The sequence below is a fragment of the Eretmochelys imbricata genome, chromosome 9, assembly GCF_965152235.1.
Source record: "Eretmochelys imbricata isolate rEreImb1 chromosome 9, rEreImb1.hap1, whole genome shotgun sequence".
In the NCBI taxonomy this organism is placed as follows: Eukaryota; Metazoa; Chordata; order Testudines; family Cheloniidae; genus Eretmochelys; species Eretmochelys imbricata.
In genome coordinates this window covers 12,767,293-12,788,794 of record NC_135580.1, presented here as the reverse complement: position 1 = coordinate 12,788,794, position 21,502 = coordinate 12,767,293, and the positions used below count along the sequence as shown (strand labels likewise).

Here is a 21,502-nt window from a genome sequence, read left to right as displayed (position 1 = left end):
AAGTGGCATGATTTTTTATGTGGAAAAAGTGAGTGTGTCTTTTTACCCAGCTAGAGCCTCGGATTAGGACAGAAATCTTCATCGCATCACTCAGCATAAACAGTATATAGATACATTACTTGCCTATAATTGGAGTTCTCTAAAAGATATTTCTTGAGACGCATGCTGTTAGATCACTACGCTTACTGAGAGCATAAGTCACTTCAAATTTTTGTGTCACAATGGAATACATTGGTGGACAGTGAAAGATGATAAAATCCAGCTCTGTAGTCTAGTTACAGGTGTGACACATTTTGTGTTGTTTTATTTATGAATATAGTAAGAGGTGTGAGGAAACAGATAAAAACAGTCGGATACAACAAGAGAGGCTTTCTTCAGCCTAAATTAGGTGCCAGGATTGCCTCTCTCCAATTCCTTCCTTTCCTAGTATTAATTTCAGAGTGCAGTTCTTAAGGTCAAAGCTATAGAGAGAAAGCTCTCACTCTGCTCTCTGGGAGGGGCTTTATGCCATAACTGTCGTCAGCATCCATTTTAAATCTAAACACAGTCCTGACAAATTGAGCAGCTGGAAGCAAATGAGTTACAAAAGAACACAGAATAGGAAAAGAAAACAAAAAAAGGGCAACTAAGTAGGGCAAATAAAAATGAGCTCTCAGAAGTATTTCAGGACTCTGTCACACCCTTTCTGCTAGTTTGTCAAACCCATAATTCAAACAGGAAAGATAATCTGCCTCTAATTTTGCTTACCAGGACAATGAAGAATGGTAAGGTGCAGAGCTGTAGAGCAAAGAACCTCCCTCTAAATCCGGGATTATACTCCTTCACAGAAAGGAGCCACTCAGTGACACGTCTCCACGTTGAACACTCACTGACACAGGGAAGTAATCTCAGGCTATCCACTTATTTGCCGTGTATTCACTTTTGATGGTAGCAAATCCAGCATTGGAAGCAAGGAGGACTGGCAGTTTTTCTCCATTCTTTTCCTACATTAGCAATACAGTAACTCCTCACTTAAAGTCGTCCTGCTTAAAGTTGTTTCATGGTTACGTTGCTTATCAATTAGAGAACGTGCTCGTTTAAAGTTGTGCAATGCTCCCTTATAACATTGTTTGGCAGCTGCCTGCTTTATCCGCTGCTTGAAGAAAGAACAGCCCGTTGGAACTAGCTGGTGGGGGCTTGGAACCAGGGTGGACCAACAGCCCCCCTATCAGCTCCCTGCTCCCCTAAGTGCCCTGTGCAGCAGCCGCCCAGCAGGCTATCAATTGCTGGGCAGTTCATCTGTCCCTCCCTGCACTGCCATGTGCAGCTCCCGGCCTCTGCCTTGGAGCTGCTCCCGGGAGCCTCCTGCTTGCTGTGCGGGGATGGGGGAGAAGAGGAGTACTAATGTCAGGGTGTACCCCACCCCTGCTCCTGCCCCCCGCTTGCCTCATCTCCATAGAGCAGAGGGGGGAAATGACAGGGCTCAGGACGGAGGGCAGCAGGGGCTGTCTCAACTTGCTGATCTACTTAAAAAGGCAATGTACTCAGAGTGGAGTCAGCGTATTTAAAGGGGCCATGCTGTCTCCCCTCCCTCCATTTGTGCTGCCTTGTAGAGTGTGAGGCTACATTAACAACTTGTTAACCCAGAGGTGGACAAACTATGGCCCGTGGGACCGTCCTGCCCGGCCCCTGAGCTCCCGGCCAGGGAGGCTAGCCTCCGGCCCCTCCCCTGCAGCACCGCCACTCCTACCGGGCAGAGCAGGGAGCGCAGCTGGCTGCGGCGGGGCTGCGAGCTCCTGCTGCTCTGAACAGCATGGCAAGGGGGGGGGGGTAAGGGAGCAGGGGGTCCCTGGGGGCAGTCAGGGAGCAGTTGGATGGGGTGGAGGTGGGCCAGTCAGGGGATGGGGAACAGGAAGGGTTGGGAGTGGAGTCCCAGGGGGCTTGTCAGGGGGCAGAGAGCATGGGGGGTGGGAGTCCTGGGGAGGCTGTTGGGGGCGGGGGTGTGGACAGGGGGCGGGGCAGTCAGGGGACGAGGAGCAGAGGGCAGTTGGATATGGGGTGGGAGTCCTGGGGAGGCTGTCAGGGGTGCGGGGCTGTGGACAGGGGGCGGGGCAGTCAGGGGACGAGGAGCAGAGGGCAGTTGGATATGGGATGGGAGTCCTGGGGAGACTGTCAGGGGGCGGGGGTGTGGACAGGGGTCCCAGGAGGGGGCAGTCAGGGGACAGGGAGCAGGGGGGTTGGGAGTTCTGAGGGGGGCAGTCAGGGGGTGGAAAGTGGAAAGGGGCAGATAGGAGGCGGGGACCAGTCTGTTTGGGGAGGCACAGCCTTCTCTACCCAGCCCTCCATACTGTTTCGCAACCCCGATGTAGCCCTCGGGCCAAAAAGTTTGCCCACCCCGTGTTAACCCTTGAGGGCTCGGCTGTTCTAGTTCATCATTTAGCAGTAAGGCATTCCCTGGGAAATGTCCCACCCTCTTCCACCCCCTGACTTCAACATCTCAACCAAGCTTCACAATCATCATTCCTGTGTACAGTATTAAATTGTTTGTTTAAAACTTATACTGTCTGTGTGCCTGTGTAAGTCTTTTGTCTGGTGAAAAAAAAATTTCCCTGGAACGTAACCCCCCCATTTACATTAATTCTTATGGGGACATTGGATTTGCTTAACATCGTTTCACTTAAAGTCGTATTTTTATAACTACAACATTATGTGAGGAATTACTGTACTCCAAATAATACAGCTGATAACCAACAACTTCACAGACAGATCAGTGTAACACCCAGACCTTTCAGGACTAGATCACTGCCTAGGCAGTTTTTCATCCCGGAGAGAGCTACCTCCCAATCCTTAAATTGCAATGTCAGATGTATGAAACTCACTTATCTGAAAGCCCCTTTTTTCAGTATCTCAACAGGGTCATATCTCCTGCTGCAATCAGGAGAACTGACTCTGGTTCAGGTAACAGTAAATTCCAGAAAAGTGAGTATTGGATAATTCAGTGAGAAGCATCCTTGGGGAGAGAAGCAATGTAAGTAAAAATCTTTAGCTAAATTGATCAGGCTAAGCAAAAATGTTTTAACTAAGGACATCTAAAAGAACAACTGTAAATCTATAGATGTGTATGTAAAATTGTATACCTCTGATTATTAGGGTTACCAGGTGTCCAGTTTTCAACTGGAATGCCCGGTTGAAAAGGGACCCTGGCGGCTCTGGTCACCACCGCCGACCAGGCCGTTAAAAGTCCGGTTGGCGGTGCTAAGACAGGCTAGTCCCTACCTGTCCTGGCTCCGTGCTACACCCCGGAAGCAGCCAGCAGCAGATCCGGCTCCTAGGTGGGGGGGGACACACAGCTCCACATGCTGCCCCCGCCCTGAGCACCAGCTCCACACGCCCATTGGCTGGGAACCACGGCCAACAGGAGCTGGGGGGGCGCGGCTACGGGCGACAGCAGCATGCAGAGCCTCCTGGCCCCCTGTCTAGGAGCTGGACCTGCTGCTGGCCGCTTACAGGCGCAGTGCAGTGCCAGGACAGGCAGAAAGCCTGCCTTAGCCCCGCTGCGCCACTGACTGGGAGCCGCTCGAGGTAAGCCCGCACTCCAACCCCCTGCCCCAGCCCAGAGCCCCCTTCTACACCTTGAATCCCTCATTCCCAGTCCAGAGCCCATACCCCCTCCTGCACCCTAACCTCCTGCCTCAACCCACAGCCCACTCCCGGACTCTAAATCCCTCCGCCCCACCCCCAGCCTGGAGCCCCCTCCTGCACCCCAAACCCTTCATCCCCAGCCCCAACCCAGAGCCAACACCCCCAGCCGGTACCCTATCCCACACCCCAACCTGCTCCCTCAACCCACAGCCTCCTCCCATATTCCGAATCCATTGGTCCCAACCCCCCAGCCTGGAGCCCCACTTCTGCACCCCAAATCCCTCATCCCCAGCCCCACCCTAAAACCCACACCCCAGCTGAAGCCCTCAGCCCCTCCTGCACCCCAACTCCCTGCCCCAGTCCGGAGCCCCTTCCCACACCCTGAGTCCTTCATCTCTGGCCCCACCCCACACCACTCTAACTGCACCCCCAGTTAGAGCCCTCACCCCCTCCCATACCACAACCCAATGAAAGTGAGTGAGGGTTGGGGAGAGCAAGCTACCAAGGGAAAGGGAATGTAGTGAGCAGGGGGCGGGGCCTCGGGGAAGGTGCAGGGGTAGGGTGTTTGGTTTTGTGCGATTAGAAAGTTGGCAACCCTACTGGTTATAGTCCTTTCTCCATACTTGGTTCTTATGTTGCTTGTCTTCTTAGATTTTAAGTCCTTTGGGGCAATGACTATATCTTATTGTGTGTCTCTACAGCATCTACTACAATGGGGCCTTGATTCTGATTGAAGCCTATGGGTGCTACTGCAATGTAAATGGTAAGTAAATATTAATGGATTAAGTTCATTTCTTTAACTGAAGTCTAGTCCACTCTCGCCTCCCTTTACCTTACTTAGATTCCTCTTCCTCGACTACTTTCCCCAGAAATTCTTTCAAGTCTGTGGTTTGATATTTCCCCAATAATTTGAAGGCTTTGGTTGTTCAAGATATTGTTATAATCTTGGTCCTATTGTATTAGTGATACAGGTAAGGGGATCTGATTTATTAAATGCATTTTTAAACTTGACATTGCCCCTTTTAAAAAGGGCCTTACTAGAAAAATGACAAAAAGTCAATCACCTTTTGTTTGGCTCAACCCAACCACCAAATGTATTAAAATACAAAGTATCAAGTTCTGCTATAAGAAAACAAAACAACGTAAATTGAAATGGTTAAACGTCACAGCACCCGTACCACACTGAGAGACCATCATTGTGTCTGATCAAAAACCAAAGGGTCCATTGAACCTGTTTAACTCCCACTTGTGTTAATTAGTTGTTGACCCCAACTTTGAACATGAGTTTTCTAGATGTCTATATTGCCTTTTAAAACTACTCTGCGTTTTTTATCTGTAATTGAGTCCTTGAGGACCAATTTTCTGAGTGAAGATACCTTCCTGAAAGCTTTCACAATCCTATTCCAAATTATCCCACTGGCATTTGTTAATTTGATGCATGTCTTTAAAGACCAAACTGCAGGCGACTATCACTATTTATTTTACTGAATTTTAGAATATCTATCCTATTATCAGTATCACTGCTTGTTATGTGATTTGGACCAGGTAACTAATACCAATACAATATAAATTACACAAAGCAAATGAATGACAAAAATGTCTCCAAAAAGCATCCCACAGTAAATGAAATAATGTAAGGTTGAAACAAACTGGCTTTAAGTTTACTCCCTATATACACTACAAGTGAGATTTTTAAAAGCACTCAGCAACAGGCTAACTTTGCTTCTGTTAAAATCAGCTTCACTGGGAGCAGATTTAGGTCACCATTTAATGCTTCTGAAAAAGCCCACCTTACAAGTGCAACTGTTTATGGAGTTTTGGCTTGGTTTGTTTTTTTGGTAGCTCATTTGACCCAATTCAACAAATACTGTTGAGTTGTGTCTACACACACTATAGACACAGTCTGTGGACCTAAATAAATATCAGTACATTCTGGGAAGCTATCCCCCAATACTTCATCAGGGAAAAGAATACCCAGAGGTTATGTACACAGAGCAGCAGGAACAACAGCACAAGGGGTAATGAACACTGAGATGTTATACTACAGAGAGATCGGGAAGAAAAGAGCTCCAACCAAACTGGTCACACAAACATGCTTAAAAAGTCCCATCTACACTGCCAAAAACAGTAGGCCAACCCAGTTAAAGAAAGACAACTACATGCCAGCCTAGGCTGCTACCATGGTGATGCACTCTTAGATGCCATGGTTACCAGCAAGTGTTAATCTTGTTGCATGTGGATAAAACCACAGTTAAAGCCAACCACCATCACCAAATGGCTACAAACTTGGTTAAAAATGTGAAGTATATACACAGCTTTGTACTATTCCTTTAACATAGTACAGTTTCCAGCATAAACCACTGGAGGAACAATGATTTCCCAAGCTATCTGTCAGAGTGCTTAACCATTCAGTCTACAAACACACTCCCCCATCATCCATTTCACAATGGATCCTATATGGAAGGTAGGGTCAGTTCTACTGCTAAAACACTGGGTGGATTTTAAAAGAATTGGTTCTTCATTTGAACTTGTGCTCATGTTTTTTTCTTCTAATTAGGAACATATTGTTTACATTTCAGTTGGAGATGCACTTTCAGAGATTTCTACATTGCTTGAGTTTTCACAACAAAAATTTACTCATTCAGTTTTGTTCTTTGTGGACTACAAAAGTCTTACATATCGATGGTATCTTGGCTACTAGACTCTCCCTTGATGTATTGCTTTTTTCCAGCTATAGTACTTGGAACGGGAGCCACAACCAAAACGAAAATAGAGTTAGTATAGATATCCCCCCACTCCTCACCCACTAACTAGGCTGCAGGATCATTCAGACCAGAATTTTAATTGACCTAAAGTGAAAAACACAACAAAACATGTCTGATGACAGAGGTAGCAGAAGAGTGTAGACAAATGAGTCAGAGTGAGATTATATTTAAAGAAAATCCAGAACAATGAAATCCATAGGAATAAGGAAGCAAAGAAGCTAGCTATATGATCTGTGTGAGGGTGCTGGAAGAGAAACAGCCTTGGTCAGACCCAACAGCAACATAATGCACGAAAGCAATCTTCTGTCAATATCAGTTAATGTGTAACACTTGGAAATGGGTCTTCAGCAGACCACGATCTCAAAGCAGAAAAACAAAAATCAACATGTAAATTGTGTAGAAACAGCTTACATCCCCCCCAGATTGTCTTGAAAATTGCTGTGCTTTGTGGGGAGCCCTGGTTAGGGCCAGATGATCAGTTCTGAAGAAGATGTCTGAGCAAAGGACTCCGCTAAAAAAAAAAAATCATGTGGCATGATGGTCCTTATAATTGTGTGTACACGTGGGCTCAAACTATGAATGAGTCCCTCCAAACTGCCATTACCCATTCAGGATTGATCTCAGAAAGCGTCCAGCACCCATTGCCCTGTTGGGTAACAAATATTTTAAAAGTTGTTGAGGGTAAAAGTGGGATCTACAGTGTGGTTGGAACTATGCTGATGAGCCAGAGAAAGCCATTTGCAGATGTGGAGCCAGACTTGGGTGTTGTAGCAAACCAAACTGTCTAGAGGCAGTCTGACATCAGTAACTGGATGGTTCAAGAGTCATGCTGTGACTTTTGAATCCGAGCAACACTCATCTACTGTGTGTTCAAGTCTCGCCTTCTAAGAATGTGTTGTGCACATTAATTGCCCTCTGCCCGTCATCTGCCGGGGCTCTTTTCAGAAGTTTTGCCCTGAGAGCAAAGCTTCTGGTTTAAAAACCAATATTTAAAACTACTCTAAAATCCACATGCATACTCTGATGCATTATCGGGGCTAAGAGTAGTTGGTGGTGTAAATTTGGGGTTATTTGGCCCAGGGGTTCCTCTAATACAGCTCCCATAACAAGGAGTAACTATTAATGTTATATTGCTCTAAAACACACACACACACACACATATGGAATTATCTTGAAAACTGGCATGCCAGAACATGGTAGAGTTTGTGGTGGAATTTGGAGTCATTTGGTCAAGGGGCTCCCAAGACATAGCTCCTTGTGAAAGAACGTATGGAAAAAAGTGTACAACCCCTTTAAAGGTAAAGACTGGAGCCTACAGCCTGAGAACAATCAAGGAGACCCTGCCCCACTATGGAGCTGAGCTAGTTAAACACGGGAACAAAAAACTGAGGAGATAAAGGGCGTGTCTACACTGCAATTAAAAACCCAGGGCTGGTCCACACCAGCTGACTCAGACTTGTGGGGCTACAGGGCTGTTTAATTGCAGTGTAGACTTCTGGGCCTGGGCTGCAGTCTGGGCTCTGGGATCCTCCCACCTCACAGGGAGGGGAGTAAAGCCAAGCAGGCTACAAGGGGTGGCAGTTTTTCTCTCTCGGGCACCAGGAGACAAGCCTAACCTGACTCACAGACTTGGTTTGTAGATTTTCTTTGGGAGCGCTGAACCAGACTGCTCTCCCAGACTTATTAAAAAGAGGACATGCTATTTGGTTAACATGTGCTGACTTCTCCTTGCCCCCCATAGTTAAAATGAACCTATTGCTGCTCCACTTGGAGAAAGTAAGGTGAAGCACACCTGCAGCACCACATTGGGCCACAAGGGGGCACAAAGGGACTGCCCATACCTTTACCCTTGCTTAACTGAACTGCTCGTAATACTTTCAGATTCTTAGAACGCTTCTGGATGCACAGGTATGTAACCCTGATGAAAGGTATAGCATGGAGTGCCCGAGATAAGCTATTAAGTGATACCAAAGTCCAGTTTTAAGATATTTCAGAAGTTATTGCAATCTAAAAGCTTTAGCAACTCTGCTTAGTCAGTTCATTTCTGTGAAAGCTCTTGTTTCTTCAGAAACTCGTCTCTCAGGGATACTCACTGAGTGATGTACTCACATAGTAGCTTATCTCTGCCCCTAGAACTTAAGGGCCACAACTTTGACTCCTCTCCTCTGAAGTGTTGCATTCTGTGTATTCAACCCACCTTTCATTTAGTGTCTGGGGCCACAATGGGAATGCAATACTTTATATACAAGATACATGTAATGATGTGCTATAATGTGAACCAGACCTGAAATAACACGGAAGCTGTGACTGTATGAAAATGATTATTGTTCTGGTAGTGCAGAAGTCTCTCCAAATTAGTCAAACACCATGGCTGAGCACTGTGACTAATAGCATGGACTGTGCAGCTATGCCTATCTGTCACTCAAAAATCAACACAAAAGATTCACATGGATCAATTTCACCCCTCAAAGTGCTACAGTTTTGTGAGAAGGATCTGAAGGAAATGTCAGATTAGACAAATTTTAGTCACGATACCATTTTTGAAACACAAATCTCCAATGATATTCCCCCCCACACACACACACACTCACCCCACAATCCACCTCCACAAACAGCTATAGGAAAATGAGGCAGTGCATAAACTACAGAACATTTAAAATGATACTCTAAACCCAAAACCACACAGTTTTTGTAGATCTTATTTACTCCCTGTTAAAATGGAAATCCTGCAGTAACCATAACTGTGGTGCCACTATCAACCCACCACATTAAGGTCAGCAGAAGGTAGAGTTGGTGATGCAAATTGGGGTCATTTGGTCAAGGAGTTCAGCAGATACAGTGCCCCCTGTAAGGACTTTTAACAATCAAACTGCTCTAAAATCGACATACATAAGAAGAGTGTCTTGTATCTATGCCACACAGGCTGGTTTAGAGTTTGGGGTGCAAAATTGGGGGGGGGGATCTGATTCCCCAACGTACAACTCCCCACAACGAGCTTCTTTTAATTTTCAACATGCTCTAAAGTCCACATCCATAGTGCGATTATCTTGGATATTCGTCTGGCAGAACAGGGGCAGAGGTAAACTTCTGTGTCTAAATTTTGAGTCATTTGGTCAAAAAGTTTCCTGAGATACAACCTCCTACACTCAATAAGGAAATTATTTTAATATTCAAAATGCTCTGAAATCCATTTGACTCAGTGAGAGAGTGTCTTGAAAATTGATATTCCACAACAACTTTGGTGGCACAATAAGATCACCAGTGATGGATATAGACTGAACATCCACACACACCACATTAAGGACCTAGCTAGAGGTTGTTCCAGATGGCACTCCACCTGCAAGGAGGCTACCTCCCTTTGGGATATGCCTTGATGAACAGGATTCTGTACAATGGCCGAGGTATACTTTGGAGAGAGGTCGGAGGAGAACACTCATTGAGATTAATGAGCCTGTTAACACTTCTCCAAGCTATTATGGTGTCAGGCTGTATTAATTTCCAGGAAGAGTTCTGATTCATCTCAGAACATCCCATAGAGATGAACGAGTCATTTCATACCTCTGAAATCCGCCAGTTAGATTCTCTTGCAGCTACGGAGATGGCTTTGTGGCTTCTTCAGAGTCAGGAGTCCACAATTCTGCCCATTAATTCCTATCTAAGGAAATCCTCTTGGGTTACTGTTCCCTGTGTGGGAAAGGAGAATGTCCTGGTTGGTATACAGGTGACCTTTGTATCCACTGAGCTACTGTGCCTGGATCCTGGCCACATAAAAAGAAAAAAAAAGAAAAGTTCTGGAGAGGAGCGAGAGGAGCTATCCTCTTTGTTTGCCTAATGCCTGGGTACTGGCCTACAATACTTGCAAAAAATCTCTGGTCACTGGCAAAGAGCATTGTCCCATGTGGGTGGCTTCTCCTGCAGAGTCAAAAGGTGCTTATTAACTATATTTATAGCATCTCAATTGTGTTGATCTTCTCCTGCTGTAGGAACAGATTTATCTTAACACAGACTGGTAAAAGAAATATTACATATTTTGTAATCATTTAAAGTACCACACTAGAAAGATGTTCTCAAATTGAAATTGAATGCTGAAGTCAATATATGCATTTTGCTCCCCCTGAAAGCACTGCCAAATGAACATGATACATCATCCTTCCACTACTGTAGATGCGCCGCTCAACTAGTAGTCATTTCCAAACAAGTTGTTTTATACGTCTATAAAAACAGCCTCCTAACCTAAGAACCGCATGTTTGATCGCAGTTCCATTTATTATGCTGCTTCACCTAAAAACATTTTTGCTATTGCTAGAGGAAAGTTCCCCATTTCCTCTGCAAATATTTTTTTTCCATCAGATTTAACAAAGTTACCATTTTGCCTTTGAGAAATTAGGAAGGTTTAAAGGAGGAAGTCCACAGGGTCAACAGGTCATACAAGAAATATTACAAGCAAAAATACAAACAAGCCAAAAATCATAGCAATGAGTGCTGGTACTGAAATTTTAAAAAAAAAAAATCTATATAATATTGTTTTTTTACCATGACATACTGAACAGGAATTTGAAACAAGAGAATGCTGAGTGTCCAGGACTGTATTTACAATCATGCCACTCAATTTGAACAGTTTATTCCCAAAAGAACATTGGCCCATAGACAGTAAGTTTTCATCAGCAAAAACAATCAGCAGTTCCTTACAAGTTCCTTCTATGAAAGCTGTTCTGTTCTAAATCTTATCACCATGGTAACTTGACTGAATGCTCTCCTCAGAGTCTCACCTTTCCATTCCTACTTTCTGTTTTGGTTTTCATTGGAGTTCATCATAAAAGATTACACAATCTTATTTTTTTCTGTAAGATGTTTCCACCACTAATGGCAGAGGTATTCTAATGCCATCAAGAGTGACTGGAATTTAATCTTATTTAAGCTGTTCTGAGCATAATAGCTGACCTTCGATTTATCACCTTCCAAAGTACTTAGAAAAGATGAGCAATGTCAGGCATATTACCTACATTTTTTTCTAAAACAAAACAGTCAAGGCTTAGTTGCCACATCTTGCATTTATTAACCCACAAATTGTCAACATGCTCTTTAAAAACAAAAAAAACCAACAATATAAGCACCAGTCTTCCTGATAGCTTATAAAGCCCTTAATGATCTAAGCCTGGGATACTGGGAAGCTACTACTAAGGATGGGGGAAGGGACATAATTAAAAATATATATTTAACAGGTCTAGAGATCCAGGAGGAAGAGGAACTATGCAGAGTGATTCAAGAGGACATAACTATAGCCAGTGAGAAGTTAGAAGGAAAATGTAGGCTGAATATCAGGGAAATCTTCCAAGCAATGATATCATGCACATTGTGGAACAGCTTCTTAAGGTAACTGGTGGAAGCCCCATAGCTTGGAATATTTTAAATAAGAATGAAGAATAGACCATACTGTAGGATGAAGTGAGCTGTAGCTCACGAAAGCTCATGCTCAAATAAACTGGTTAGTCTCTAAGGTGCCACAAGTACTCCTTTTCTTTTTGCGAATACAGACTAACACGGCTGTTACTCTGAAACCTACTGTAGCAAGTAAACCTCCTTTGGCTGGGAGACAGAAGACTTCATATGCTCCCCTTCTTCGAGTTACTCTATTTCTTGAATGAGAGTTCCTCCCATGCAGTCAACATTGGCTGAGTTATAGTTGCTGGAATCTCACTATTCAAAACAGATCAGGCCAGGAGAGAGAGGACTCCTGAGTTCAGGAACTTCCTCTATGGAATCCCCTGTCAGAGGATCTGTGCTAGAGTCCCTCAGCAGTTGTCTTCAGGTCTTGGTGACCTTCTATTCAGGTCAATATTTCTGCATCACTGTGAGCTAGTAGATTGATCAGGGAACAGGGGCAAGGAATACAAGAGTTCTAATCCCAACTCTGATACTTATTGTCCAGCTTTGAGCAAGTCACTTAATTTCTCTCATTTCTCTTTCATTTTTTGAAATGGGTATAATACAACTCAAAAATCTCAAAAAGGTGCTGTAAGTCAATGTCTGTACAGCATTTTTAAATGAAGTGTGCTATATGATTCTCATTATTACTACAATTATCCTCGTTCCTCTCATACACTTTCTTCCACCCTGCCTTTAGCTTGGTTTTACTAGAGCCACTAATAGCCTAGCCCACTGGGGTCCGCTTTATCTAATCATGGTTTTAAGATCCATGTGATGGGTGCTTTGGAAACAAAAAAAAATGTGATAAATGTCTAATAAATATTGCATGATTTACACCTTTCTTCATTTTCAGTTCCAAAATATAGATTTTCTTTTTTCCTAAAGATCATATCACCATAGGTGCCGACACCATGTGAGCTCCGGGGCTGAAGCACCCACAGGGAAAAAGTGGTGGGTGCTGAGCACCCACTAGCAGCCCCCCTATCAGAATCTCCACCTCCCCCCAGCGCCTCTCTCTCCCCCCCAGCACCTTTTGCCTGCCACAATCAGCTGTTTCACAGCACGAAGGTTCTGGGGGTAGGAGCAAGGATGCGATGCGCTTGGGGGAGGGGTGGAACAGGTTGGGAAGGGGTAGGGCAGGGGTGCAGTGGGGGCACAGCCTGGGGCAGAGTCGGGTACATGGTAAAGTTGGCACCTGTGCATATCACTCTGTATCACATTTTGCTACTTTCTGTGGTGATAATAATAAAACGTGCTACTTAGCCAAGCATGCAACTGTTTATTGCTATAGCCGTTTATTACTATAGCGAGAAGAGTAAAATAAACGTTGTCAAAAATACCCCATATATTAATTTTATTTTTTGTTTGATATGTCACAGCCACCAAATATTGTGGCATGGCTCTTATTTGCTTAATAAATGAATAAAACCTTATTTCCTATTTTATACTTTCATCCATTTAGTTTTTTTTAAAAAAATAGCACTTTGTAATTAATAATACATCTTATTGTGTCATTTAAGCGCTATACAATATATAGAATTTGGCAGCATAATACTGAGATTACATAAATATCTGATTTACTAAGGTCCTGGAAAGTTACTATTTTTTAATTTAACTACTTGAACATTGGAACCATAAGAGATTCAATAACTTGAACTCTCCACTTTCTTTAGGACAAATATAGAACAGTGGCATCTATCCTGAAATTCTGTATCCAGTTCCCTCCCCCCATGACCTCAATCCTAACCTAAAGAAAAAGAAGAAAGTACTCGTCAGATATGGCTGTATGGGAGGGTGATTGTGAAGCTAAGTTTGCCTCTCCGAATAAGTTTCCAATCAGTGCCATCCTTGGCATGTCTGTTTCACAATTTCCAGCAGTCTATGAGTGGACCACCATCTATGTTTTCATGCCAGTGCACTGCTTGTCAAATCAAACAGATTAAAACAATGCTCAATATATTTTGGAGAGGGGGGAGCATAACAATGTGGAACTTCAATCATTTATCAAAGCGTTTCTGCATCTTGCTGTTCCTCTAGTGCAGTGGTCACCAACCCGTCGATCGACCAGTCGATCCTGAGGATTCTCCCCGTTGATTGCAATCTCCGTCCGTGCAACGGGGCTGACTGCCACTAAGGCAGGCTCCCTGCCTGCAGCGGCCCCATGCCGCTCCCAGAAGCGGTCAGCACACCCTGGTGGCCTCGTGCGCGGGGGGGGGGGGGGGGTGTTCCTCCGTACGCTACTGCTGCCTGCAAGCACTGCCCCCGCAGCTCCCATTGGCTGGTAATGGGGAGCTGTGGCCAATGGGAGCTGCGGGGGCACGCCTGCAGAGAGGGGCAGCACATGGTGCCACGTGCCCCCTTCCCCCCCCCAGGGGGCACATTGGCCCCTTCCGGGAGCAGCGTGGCCACCCATGGTGCACTACTGGCAGTGGGGGGGAGGGAGAGAGGCCCAGCTCGTGATGGGGAGGATGAGCTTGCCTTACCCCGCTGCACCGCCCACCAGGAGCCGCCGGAGGTAAATGCCCCCCAGCAGGAGCCCGCATCCCAACCTCCAGCCTTGAGCCACCTCTTGGAGTCAACACCACATACCTCCTCCCGCACCATGAACCTCCTCCTGCACCCCAAGCCCCTGCCCCAGCCCTGAGCCCCCTCCCAGAGCCAGCCCCTGCACCCCAACCCAGAGCCCCCTCCTGCACCCATACTCCCTCCCAGAGCCCACACTCTGCACCCCAACACCCTGCATCAGCCCGAAGCCCCCTCCTACACCCAATCACCCCCTCCTGCACCCCAACCCTAGGTTCAGCCCAGAGCCCTCTCCCATACTGCGAAACCCCTGGCCCCAGCCCAGAGCCCGCACCCCCGTCCCAAACCCCAGTGAAAGTGAGTGAGAGTGGGGAGAGTGAGTGACGGGGAGAGGGGAGGATGGGGTGAGCGGGGAAAAGTCTCAGGGAAGGGGCAGGGTAGATCCTGGGTTGCCTTTAAATTCAAAAAGTGATCTTGGGCGTAAAAAGGTTGGAGACCACTGCTCTAGTGTCTGACTAACATAAAACTCATATATAAAACTACAGGACAAGTGTTAGAAGCAGTTAATTTATAGTTTGGTTTTATATCAGACTGAGCTGAATTATATGCGTTATTGATAAACTATATTGCTGTTTATATAATGATTCAGAATACCTATTACTTCATACTTATTAACAGTATTGGCAAAAGTGAAAGGACAGCATTTAGTCTCAAACTACCCAAATACATTATAAAAGTAATCTATCATTTGTTTTACTTTGGAGGTGAAGGGTTAATTTGATTATTATAGCCCTTTAGACACGTGGGCATAATAAAGCACAAATACAAAAGTCATGTCAGTAACCTAGGTGCTTTCTTTTCCCACTGCTAACTCCACTTTCACAGAGCAAAAGATATGGCCATAAAGGGTATGATAAGGAAACGGAAGTGAATTGTAGAAGTAATGCAAAATGAAACCCAGTAGTGTATATGCACATATATGATGGGAAAATGTATGTACGGAGATGGTTTTACTTGGCCTGTTTCAGTTCCCCCGGATAGAACAAAATTGCCAGTGGGGCAGGGATTTGATTTCATGTATGGTTCCATGCCTGTGTATAAATATCTCATACCTCAGCTTTTTTTTTTTTTTTTTTTTTAAAAGTAGAGACACATACAGATTTTAAATGGATGATTTTACTTGAATTTCTTTCTGTTAACTATCTAGGGTATAGGGACGGAATAATACATTCACCCTGGGTGGTGAGGAAACACCCTAACAAGTGAGGGAACTGACACCATTAATGTCTGCAGAATCCTCCATTTTTTGAAAATTAACTATCTAGCCCAATTATGAACCATGCTTAAACAGAAGCAGTATTTGAGTCTACAGATAAGGAGGTTTCTCACCTGTAACTGGAGGTTCTTCGAGATGCGTAGTCCCTAGCTGTATTCCACTGAGGGTTATGCATTTGCGCCCTGTGCCCAGCGTTGGAGAATTTAAAAGTAGTGTCCGTTGGTCTACACATGCGCCCTGGCTCGCCCCATGCTTTCATCCAAGGTGATAAAGGGTGGGGCAGATCAACCACATCTCCAGTTCCTTCTCCACCCTGAATCAGACAGATCCGTAGCAAAGGGGAAGGAAGACAGGAAGAGAAATGCCATAGTGAAGGCGTTGTCTACCACATAGTCCTGCACTGAAGCATGGCGAGCTGGGATGGTGTGCACAGAGCTCCATGTGGCCACCCTACATATGTACATAAGTGGCATGTCCTGAAGGGAGGCTGCGGTCAAGGGTTGAGCTCTCATGGAATGAGCCTCACCCCAGTATGGGGAGTCAGGCCTGATAGTTGGTAACAGAGTTTAACGCAATCCAAAATACATTTGGAGATTCTTTTGGTAGAGATGGCTTAGCCCTTGAGTCTTTCAGCTACTGCAACAAACAGTGTAGGGGACTTCCTGATAGGGTTTGTTCTCTGTAGGTAGAAAGCATGGACTCGTTGGTCATCTAGAGAATGGAGTCAACATTCCCCTGTGGATGTGTGAGGCTTTGGGAAGAAAACATGTACATGAATGAATTGATTGATGTGAAACTGGAAGACCACCTTTGGTAAAAATTTGGGGTATAGATTTAGGGGGACGCTGTCCTTGTGGTAAACTATGAAAGGAGGATTTGCGATTATATCTCCAAGGCTGCCAACCCTTCTCGTGGAAGTGATAGCAACAAGGAAGGTGACTGACGAAAAGGAGGGACATGGAGTATGATGTTCACGGTTCAAAGGGTAATTTCATTAGCATGGAAAGAACTAGATTCAGGTCCCATTAGGGTGCAATCTTTTGGACAACTGGGAAGGTTCTGATGAGGCCTTTCCAAAATCTAGTAGTTAGTGGGTGTATAAAGGTGGTGCAACCTTCCACTAGAGGGTGTAATGTGCTAATCACTGCCAGATGAACTCTCAAAGAGTTGAGGGTAAAACCTGATGACTCCAAAGACAGAACAGAATCCAGAATGAGTGGGATTTCGGCTGACTGAGGTAAAAGCCCTTTTTGTTGGCGCCAAGATGAGAAACGTTTCCCCTTGGCTCGGTAACATTGCCTAGTGGAGTCCTTCCTGCTGCTGGAGAGCACGTCTTGTACAGCCGGAGAGCACATGTGTTCTAAAAGCAGATGCCCATCCAAATACCACGTTCTGATGTGGAGCACATGTGGATTGGGATGCTTGATCTTGCCATTGTACTGAGTCAGCCTGTTGGGGAAGTTGTGGAGGTGCATAGGTGGGCTGGCTGACATGCGGAGGAGATTAAAAAACCAGAATTGTTTCAGCCAGCAAGGGGCAATCAGAATGACCATTGCTCTGTCTCGTCAGATCTTGTGCAGTACCTGAGGCAGGAGCAGCAGAGGAGGGAAGGTGTAGTTGAATTGGTCACAGCCTAGACAATCAGGGAATTTGGAGGAGGGTGCGAAAGAAGGAACTCAGACCCTGTGGCAGGGACATAGTTATGGCTTTCGGCCTCTTTGGGGTTGTTATGCATGTGGTAGGGGTGTGCCATACTGTCCTGGCAGGCTCCAGGATAGTGTTGTTAATTGGCAGTGCAATTCTGGCCAGTGCTGACGTATGGGGGATATCCAGCAGTTTATTCCGGGTATCCTGGATCTCTTCTGGGGAAATTTGGAGTTTCCCCATGACTCTCTGCCACAGTTCCTGATATTGCCTAAAGTCATCTGGCGGTGAAAGGGATGCTGCAGTCACCACTGCATCCAGAGAGGAAGATGGACCTCTTGCCAGGATCAGAAATCACCACCGGGATCGAACAAGGGGTTCTTCCTCTACCAGTGGATCCGAGTGCCTGCTAGGGAGGGAGGCAGGTGAAGGTTCTCTTGTGGACCAAGCCAGTTCTGAGGGGTGGTATTGGGATCAGGGTTCAGAGTATGACCAGTAGGTTGGATTTGAAGGAGGTTGTGATAGTCCCAACGGCATGAGGTACCAGTGACTCCAAGGTAGAAGTGGTGGATGCTGCAATGGATGTTGTGGTCTCCGTAAAGGCGCATAGGGATGAAAGGGCATGGCCAGTTCCTCTCCCATTTCTGATTCGTCGGCGGAGGAGAAAGTGGACTCTGTTTCAAATGTTGGTACTGTCAGAGCTGGCAGAAGCAGAGCAGATGGCGAGGGTCCTGTTCTGGGGTAGAATCCGTGGCAGAGAAATAGTCTCTCTAGAGGTGGAGGGACGTGAAGGATGCAGTGACTCCAGGTCTGGTAAGGCAAACACGTGTTGCAGCTCAGCTACAGATCTAGATCTCCCCAGAGTCAGACACACCCTTCTCTTTGCCCGGTATCGGTGCCAGCACTATGGATTTTCCTGGACTGGAAGGTTCCCGTATCTTGTGGGGTGCGGTAATGATGGTACCGGTGGACCGGAGCTCAGGGTCGCCGGATCCCATTGTTTGTGGGATTTCTTCTCATACCTATCAGGCTTAGTGCGAGTTTCATCACCATGGCTTGAACTCATGGAAAGGATGTTCACTTTCTCACGCTAAGTCCCATAGGAAGGAGAAGAAATCCCAGAAACAATGGGATCCGGTGGTCAATATTTAGACTACTTACTCTCTATGCCAGTAAGCCTACCTTCTTAGGGGGAATAGGGGTTTTTTTTTTGTTTTTTGGCTTTAGAATAAAATTGTAAAGTAATCTGGCAAATCTGGAAATAAATTCACTTCTGCAATAAAACACAGAACAATACTTGGATTATGAGATTTGACAATCTTTAAAAATATTAAATTTATGAAGCTTGGGAGAGGGAGAAGACCACTACACACATGGTTGTCCCTCTTAAGTATACTATATGGTAAACATCCTTCCTCCACTGTGTGTATTCAGCTTATAGGCCGTCTATTTGTGGCCCCTGACTTCCCTCATTTATACACCAGACACAGCTATACCCTCTTATTCCTGCAGCCAGGTCTTCTCCGAATGTTAACTTTGAACAAAGAAAAGCTACAAATGTACCATCAAGATGACAGCAACCATCTTAGCCAACAGCCTCAGGCTAATTCCTCCTCGATGTCATTTCTGGTGCTTCGATTATTAAAGAACACAATTTTTAAAGCAACCTTACACAGTATTTACTACAAAGTGCAGCAAATTTTTTCCAATTTTTACAGTGGCCAGTAAAGGATTATTAATAGTATTAAACATTTATGTTGCAGGAAAGCTCAAGTGCCCATCAGGACTGGGGCCCTATCGTACTAGGTACGAGACAGCCTTCAAAGTTCCCTTAAAAATCAACACCATCTCACCACCAAAATAACCAGGCTGAGGGAATCCAAGGTATTTCAGCTGGTGGCAATGTAAACACATCTTTGAACATTATGCTAAACAAACTGTACTGTAGCAAATATTCAGATGAGCCAAACAGATCTGAAAAAAAATGAAAGCTGCGGCCTTAAAATATTTATAAAAACAAGATTTCAAAACTTCATATCCACCTTTTCAAATCAGGGCATGTGGTGGCAGGGATGCATGTCAAAAATATTTTTTTCTGGGCAGACAGGATTTTTCTCACTTCCAGGATAACATTTTAAGAAAGGAATTTGAAACCTAAAGAATTTATCCTCATTTATTTATTTATTTTAAGGGCTTATTTGATTATGTGGTTTGCATCACCACCAGGACTGGAAGAGTGAAGGAAATAGGAAAATTCTCCTTTGTTAGCAGATGTGTCCTCCTGACTAGTTTTGGAAGAATTTTACTCTTTCAGAGACTTTAAGTCCTTTTAGATCATTGCCTCAAGTCTCATATAGCATTTTAGTTTATTCCTGATTTAGAGATATTGGATGATTAGCATATTGCTGAGTCACTTCTTTCTAAAGCAATTGAACTCAGGCACACTGGAATCCCTAGGTAGAAAATGCATAAGAGGATCAAACAAGACTGGATTGGCATCTAATTGCCACTTTGGCTCGATCAAGTTGCTGTCAGGTTCACTTTTATTCAGTTCAATGCCTGAGAAATTTCCAAACAAGGCAGAATGAGTCTGCCAAACTCTCATGTATATTCACACCAGAATGAGTACGCTTACTGGCCTGTTTCTAAGAAAGGGCCACTATTTGGGAAAGCTAAGAAAAACAACTCATTAGAGCACTAGAAGTAAAGCCTGTTCTCCTAGGAGACCACCGTGCCATGTAATAGAAAGTGCTATGAAACAAAAGTGATCAGCTGCAAACAAACACAGATAATTTACCAAACAAGAAACTAGTTGGCAGTTAAGATAATACAAATTACCACGTGAACAACTAAACATATACTGGGGTGGGGGAGGGCTTATGGCCCACAAACTAAGGAGACAATTGAAAAAAAGTCTCTGACTTTATTTTGGTTTCATCAACAGAAAATTTAAAAGACGAAAATGAAAGATTATGGATGTATCAGTCATGGCCTTAGAAAATAAACAAAAGTGGAATGAAAGATGATTAAAAGCACCTGAACAGAGATCTTTATGGACTCAGAAAATCCTTTATGGAAGAGAAACTGGGCAACAAGGAGAGGTGTTATAAAAGACTAGAGAGAAAGAAAGAAAATACAAACTTTTTCCAATTTGATCATCTCTGGCATAAAGAGGCGATTATATCTACAGGCTGACCCCCATGTCCCTTAAAAGACTCCCATTGACTACACTTGAGTTTGAATCAGGCTGCACTCACTCATTCAGAATAATAAATACAACATGTCTGAAAGAGAGGCTGAGTTCCACAAGTGCTTTCCCACAAAGACCAGAGTCCCTTCTCCATACACACTATGGTGTTCATAGACTCAAACTTTAAAGGTCAGAAGGGACCATCGTGATCACCTAGTTTGACGTGCACATTGCAGGCCACAGAATCTCACCCACCCACTCCTGCAATAGACCCCTAACCTCTGGCTGAGTTACTAACATCCTCAAATCATTGTTTAAAGACTTCTGTGGCTTCTCCTCTCAAGGATCCTTTTCCCAAAAAATGTGGCCAGTTTACACTTTGGGGAGACGCTCCTGGCTCACACAGACGTGCCTACACATATGAAACCAGATGATCTACAGCAGGGGTGGCCAACTGAGCTTGAGGAGGAGCCAGGATTTACCAAAGTACATTGCCGAAGAGCCACAGTAATACGTCAGTAGCCCCTCCCCATCAGCTCTCCCGCCCCCAACTCCTCCCACCCACCGGAAGCCCTGCCAATCAGCGCCTCCCCCTCCCTCCCCACACCTGCCGATCAGCTGTTGTTTCATGGCATGCAGGAGGCTGGGGGGTGGGGGGAATGGGGGGAGAGGAGCGAGGGCATGGCAGGCTCAGGGGAGGGTGCGGGGCCTGTGGCAGAGCCAGGGGTTGAGCAGTGAGCACTCCCTGGCACACTGGAAAGTTGGCGCCTGTAGCTTCAGCCCCAGAGTCAGTTCCTATACAAGGAGTCGCATATTAACTTCTGAAGAGCAGCATGGGCTCTGGAGCCAAAGGTTGGCCACGCCTGATCTACAGAATATTTCCCCTATTTCCATCTTAACCAAATCATTAAAAATTTGTGCAGTATCCTTCCATATTAGATTTTAAGCTCCTTTAGGACCAGGACCCTGTCCTGTACATGTTTGAATAGAAGGCCATAGATATCTTGGGTGCAATATGACTATCAAAAAAGAAAAACCTAAGAGAATAATAATGTG

At 45.0% G+C, this 21,502-nt stretch overlaps 1 protein-coding gene across 8 annotated transcripts in view; it reads right to left on the bottom strand.

The window, feature by feature from the left end:
• Positions 1–21,502, bottom strand: part of TBL1XR1 (TBL1X/Y related 1) — a 170,686-nt gene that overhangs the window by 107,083 nt on the left and 42,101 nt on the right. For 2 of the 8 annotated variants that reach the window (XM_077826067.1, XM_077826072.1), the window contains one exon: positions 9,945–10,070. The exons of the other annotated variants lie outside the window; for them this stretch is intronic. The gene's annotated coding sequence lies outside the window, so the exon portion shown is untranslated. The remainder of the gene's footprint in view (positions 1–9,944; positions 10,071–21,502) is intronic. 8 annotated transcript variants of the gene reach the window in all.